General features: G+C 41.2%; 1 non-coding gene across 1 annotated transcript; it reads left to right on the forward strand.

Annotated features, from left to right (window-relative positions):
* Positions 1-6,068: 6,068 nt before the first annotated feature.
* Positions 6,069-6,172, forward strand: LOC116274295. Its single transcript, XR_004182927.1, has one exon. It is a non-coding gene; the product is annotated as a U6 spliceosomal RNA (small nuclear RNA).
* Positions 6,173-6,519: the final 347 nt, after the last annotated feature.

Here is a 6,519-nt window from a genome sequence, read left to right on the forward strand (position 1 = left end):
GGAGTTGAACAATGAGAACACATGGACACAGGGAAGGGAACATCACACACCAGGGCCTGTCGAGGGGTGGAGGACTCGGGGAGGGAGAGCATTAGGAGGAATATCTAATGTGGATGACAGGTTTTGGGTGCAGCAAACCACAATGGCACGTGGATACCTATGTAATAAACCTGCACGTTCTGCACATGTATCCCAGAACTTAAAGTATGTATAAATAAATAAAGAAAACAGAAGGGACAATAAATACCCTGCACATAGTCTTTTTTTTTTTTTTTTTTTTTTTTTTTTTTTTTGAGACGGAGTCTCGCTGTGTGGTCCAGGCTGGAGTGCAGTGGCCCGATCTCGGCTCACTGCAAGCTCCACCTCCCAGGTTCACGCCATTCTCCCGCTTCAGCCTCCAAGTAGCTGGCACTACAGGCGCCCGCCACCACGCCCAGCTACTTTTTTGTATTTTTAGTAGAGACAGGGTTTCACCATGTTAGCCAGGATGGTCTCGATCTCCTGACTTCGTGATCCACCCGCCTCGGCCTTCCAAAGTGCTGGGATTACAGGCTTGGGCCACCGCGCCCGGCCAACCTTGCACATAGTCTTAAAAGTTAGTTGTAGAATCATTGATCATCAGACAAATGCAAATGAAAACTACAAGAAGATATCATCTCACCCCAGTTAAAATGTCTTTTATCCAAAAGATAGGGACTAATGAACACAAACAAGGTTGTGGAAAAAAGGGAATCCTTTGACCCTGGTGGGAATGGAAATAAGTTCAGCCCCCTGGAGAATACTATGGACGTTCCTCAAACAACTAAAAATAGAACTACTGTATTTTCCAGCAATTCCACAGCTAGGTATATACCAAAAAGAAAGGGCATCAGTATATCAAAGAGGTATCTGTACTCCCATGTTTACTGCAGCACTATTCACAATAGCCAAGATTTGGAAACAACCTAAGTGTCCATCAGCAAACAAATGGGTAAAGAAAACATAATGTAGTGTATATAGACAGGAGCACTATTCAGCCTTAAAAAAGAATGAGATCCTATCATTTGCAACAACATGGATGGAACTGGAGGACATGTGTTAAGTGAAATAAGCCAAACTTCACATGTTCTTATTCCTATGTGTAAGCTAAAAATTAAAACAATTGAATTCAAGGAGATAAAGAGTAGAAGAATGGTTTATCAGAGGCTGGGAAGGGTGGCAGGTGGCAGGTGGGGAGAGGAGTGGGGATGATTAATTGAGACAAAAATATAGTTAGATAGCAAGAATAAGATCTAGTATTTGATAGCACAAAAGGGTGACCACAGTCAACAGTAATTTATTGTACATTTTAAAATAACTAAAAGAGTATAATTGGAATGTCTGTAACACAAAGAAATTATAAATACTTGAGGTGATGGATACCCATTTACCCTGATGTGATTATACACCGTATGCCTGTATCAAAATATTTCACTTACCCCATAAATATATACACCTACTTATACCCATAAAAATTAAAATTTAAAAAAGAAGTGCATCCCAGAGAGGTCAGGTGAGCGGGGAGACACCAGTAGGTGCCATGGCTCTAGACAAACACTCTCATAAAAAGTTCATCTGGCCAGGCGGGGTGGCTCACGCCTGTAATCTGAGGACTTTGGGAGGCCAAGGCAGGCGGATCACGAGGTCAAGAGATAGAGACCATCCTGGCCAATATGGTGAAACTCAATCTCTACTAAAAATACAAAAATTAGCCAGGTGTGGTAGCATGCGCCTGTAGTTCCAGCTACTCAAGAGGCTGAGGCAGGAGAACTGCTTGAACCCGGGAGGTGGAGGTTACAGTGAGCCAAGATCGCGCCACTGCACTCCAGCCTGGCGACAGAGCGAGATTCCGTCTCAAGAAAAAAAAAAAAGGTTCACCTGTGGCAAATGCATTAGGTATCTAGAGTCCTCAGTCCCCAAGACTGGACAGAAGACTATGTAGACATTAAATCTCAAGTATTGTTCATAAAGATTGAGACTATGGACTTTGCTATCTTCTTACACTCTGTCTTATGAGAGAGAGGAGTGTCTCCAAAGTACATATTTTATTCAGTAAATACCAGTAAAATATCACTAATTTCTCCATTGAGATCTCATTTCTAACATCCTCTAGGCTATTAATTTTATCAGTGAAACTGTTTTTAACATTCATTATGCTAATTAAAGCTCTGGTGTTGATCAAAGAAAAAGACACAGAAGAACGTCTAATAGTACAACTGTATAGTGCTGGAGCTGGGCTTCTTGATTACAGTACTAGCTCACCCCACTTCAGAGGTGGATTTCTGGTTAAGGTAACTGATAATACTTAAGGGGCAACCTAAATTTACTAATGCAAACATACATTCAACCCTGTCTCAAAGTACAAATATCATAATTCAAATCCAATAGGCAATAGGATATGTGAATCTGGTGCTCAGGGGAAAAAATCTGAATTGAAAATCTTTATAGGAGTTTTATGGTTGGCATATTTATTTCCACCCTTTTTCTTTTATAATTTTCCTCTTCATTCTTATTTTGTGAACTATTTCATATGCATCTTTATTCTTCCCTAAAATTTAAGTCACTTTAAATTCTTTTTGGACAGTGAAAGGTTTAAATAAATACCAGTAAATAAGACTTGCCACTCCATATCATTTGTTTTAAATTTCTACTAAGAACTATTTTTTCTGCAACTAACTTTAAAATTTTTTTTAATTTTTTTTAATTTTTATAAGTACATACCAGATGTCATGGTGACAGCTAATAGGACAGTGTAAGGTTCCATCAACTTTACAAATCAGTTGATGTTCACGATTTTTGTGACTGCTTGCTAGTAAGTTCTTATATATAAAACCTGTGTGTGTAGAGAAATTGATCTTAAGATTTGGACTTGCTGTCAAGGTAACCTGATACCAGTATATAGATATATCCATCTTAAACTTTTTGGTGGTTACCATTATCAACCCCCCAAAAATACCAGTAAAATATCACAAATTTTATGACCTAAGCCAGTTTGTTTTTGCATAAGTGGTGTTCATCAAAGAAAAAGATACAGTTGGCTGTATCTTTTTCTTTGTATATATAGTTGGCTCACACTTATGCAAAAACAAATTGGCTTAGATCAGATCACAGTTTACAACTGACATTATATAAAATGCAAAAAGCCAGAACTAAACTCCAGCCACCCCGGCCCCAGTATTGTATTCCTTCTGGGGGTTTTCCTTAATTAATTAATTAATTTAATTTAATTTTCTTATTAATTCATCTTGTCATCTCCGAAAGACATTGTTCATGACACTTGGTAAAGAACAGTAAGGCAGACTTCATTCAGGACCATCATGATAGATGTAGGGACCACTGCAATGGGGTTTTGCAGTGGAGGGCAGAGACTGGGCTCAACTCCAAAGACAACAGAGAAAACTGGAAACAGAGAAAGGAGGGAGAGAGGGAGGGAGGGAAGGGAGGGAAGGAGGGGAGGGGAGGGGAGGGGATGGGAGAAGGAAGGAAGAGTAGAAGGAAGGAAGGGAAGGAGGGAGAGCGGAGAGAAGGAAGGGAGGGAGGGAGGAAGAGGGGAGGGAGGGAGGGAAGAAGGAAGGAAGAGGAGAAGGAAGGGAGGGAGGGAAGAAGAGGGGAGGGAGGGAAGAAGGAAGGAGAAGAGGAAGGGAGGGGAGGGGAGGGGAGGAAAACGGAGCGGGGAATAGTGGGAGAAAGGAAGAAAAGAAAGAGAAAGAAATACACATTATTATATACATTAAATACACATTATAATAACCTTCCAATGAAAGACTGCTATAAAACACAGATCTATAAATTCTGCTTCTGCATTTTCTATATAACTGTTTTTTAGCTGTAGTGAAAGTAAAGAGTGAGAGAGTCAGAGCTCTTCCTTCTTCTCCCCAATCCCCAATTTCCTGGTATTGTCTGACACTAGGCAAACCCAGCCTGAAGCTCATAGACTCAGGAGGCTCGGAGCCATAGCCTGCAACAGGGTTCAAAACAGGGAAAGTACAAGAAATAGATCTGAGGGCAAGCAGTTCCAGATATGCTAGAGGAGGAGACAAATATTAATCAAAACCATGCAAATATATTATTGCAGTTTGTTCTAAGTCCTGGGAAGAAGGAAACGTATTTCCAGAGCCTGTAATAGGAGGCCCCATACAGTCTCGAGAATCAGGGAAGTCTTCCTTAAGGGAGAGATGATTCAATGGCTTCTGAAGTATGAAGCATGTATTGACTAGGTGATGAGGTGGGGGTTTATTAGAGATGGAGAGCAATGCACATGCAAAGACAGCAAGAGGATCACAGAGTTTTCAAATAAATTAGAAAGTCAGTACAGCCAGAATGCTGTACTGTGAATAGTGGTGCAAGATGCAACCAGAGATGTGGACATAGAGAGCCTTGCAGCCCATGGGTTAAGGGTTTATTCTCTACGCAACAGAAAGTCACCTACGAGTTTTAAGCAGGGCAGGAAAGACATCATCAATGTCTTGAGAACACTCCCAATGCTGCAGAACAGCTTAAACTGGGGCACATGTGGGTCTGGAAAGGCAAATGCAGCTGTCCTGGTGAGAAACAGAGTTGGCTTGATCTGGAGCGGGTAATGATGATGGAAAGAAGTTGACTTACTCTGGGTGATGAAGAACTGTGAAACCAGTGTGTTGTTAACTGGGTCATTTACATGGAGAAGTTGCCTAGCATGGGAGTAGATCTAAACAGAAGAGGACGATTGTGTGTCAGGGGTCAGGGATGAATGTGAAGATCTGACCAGGAGGTCAGGGAAAAAAAAAAAACAGTGGATGACAGTGACAAGAAAGTTAAAGGTCCGCAGAGGGAGTAGCTGTGGAAGAATGAACTAATGGGGACAAAGTGCAATAAGGTAGGCACGTAGAGGTGGCTTAAATACCAGATGAGCAAGTGAGACAGGAGTGGGAGGTGAGGTTGGAGTCAGTGACCTCAAAGGTCACGATGGAACTCTGGCTACAGTGGATACTGTGATGTACCACCCCCGTAAGCCTTCAGGATTGAAGAGTTTATTCCCCCAACTGCTGGGAGTGCTGCTGACATTCTGTCCTCAGCTGCCAGCCCTCTTCCAGAACCACCTTGGATATAGACAGCCTTCTGCTCCCAAGGTCACACTGGCTTCCTTGGGGAAGCCCACAGTCACTGACTGGTTGATGGCGGAATATAAAGGCCTCCACCTCTAGCCCCAACTCAGAACAACTCTTAAGGGCCATACCAGCTTCAGACTCCCATGTGGCTAGCTGAGGCTTTTGTTAACACAACATCACAGCCCAACAACTCCCTCCACCCGATCTGCTTCTTCCCTTCCTCGGGTGATATTCTCAAGAACAGTCCCTAGTGCTAATCTCAGAACAGTTCCTGCATGCTAATCTCAGAGGCTGCTTCCAAGGGAACTCAACCTGTGACACTAACATGTAATTCTTTTGGAATAGACTGAGACCCTAGAAGTCTCCCTGAGACCCAATGTGTTCACCACCTTCGGACTTTGTTCAAGATTCCACATAGAAACTAATAATAATCACAAATATTTACTGAGTAATTACATGTGCCACACAATGTACACAATGTTAACTAGTTTAATCTTGACAACTTTATTTCACAGATGAGTAAACTGAGGCACAGAGAGATTAAGAAACTTGATCAAGATCACACAACTAGTATATAGTGGTATCAGCATACAAACCCAGGCAGTTTCTGGTACAGGCAGCCCTTCTCCTAATCTCTTCCCTACACTACCCTCCGTGTAGTTGAGCTTGGTGAACGGTTGCTTTCCCATGTTGATAAGTGTCCAGTCCCAGTTACATACCCATGTTCTCTGTGAAACCAGATTACTGGAAGCAAATTATAACATGTTTCCTATGAATAAATTCCTCTTTCTTATTGTGTTCAATTTATGCTACCAACACTACTTTGTACTAATTAGAGACACTGACTAGAAGCTGGTGAAACAGACAGGCCTAGAACAAAACATCTGTTGGCCCTAAAGAAAGAGTAGTATCCAAGCAGATCATCAAGAGGCAAATTTGCAGAAACATTAAAACTATTCTTATGCTCGCTTTGGCAAAACATATACTAAAACTGGAATGACGCAAAGAAGATAGCATGGCGCCTGCGCAAGGATGAGTCTGTTAAAAAAAATTCTTAACCTTTTGATTGTAATAAGTAACAGGTAAAAGTGCATCATTTGTAAAACCCATGGCTAGAAGATATGGGTCACAGATAATACATTCTAAAGGTCAAGCAATCATGCAATTACCATGAGTTGTTTATTTCTTAAATTTCCTTCCTAGAAAAATACAAATTTGACAGAGTTCAATAAAAAAGAAACTAGTATGTCAAAAACAAAATAGTAAAGCAAACCTGCTAGGAAACTCTAATTGGCTTCATCTTTCAGGGTCAGCTTCTTTTTGTGGCCAGGACAGGGTCCTAAACACATTCTTGATTGTGTTTCTTACTCATTTAATTAAATGACAAATAAAATAAGTTCTCTTTTACACATGT

This window comes from Papio anubis, chromosome 3 (genome assembly GCF_008728515.1).
Source record: "Papio anubis isolate 15944 chromosome 3, Panubis1.0, whole genome shotgun sequence".
In the NCBI taxonomy this organism is placed as follows: Eukaryota; Metazoa; Chordata; class Mammalia; order Primates; family Cercopithecidae; genus Papio; species Papio anubis.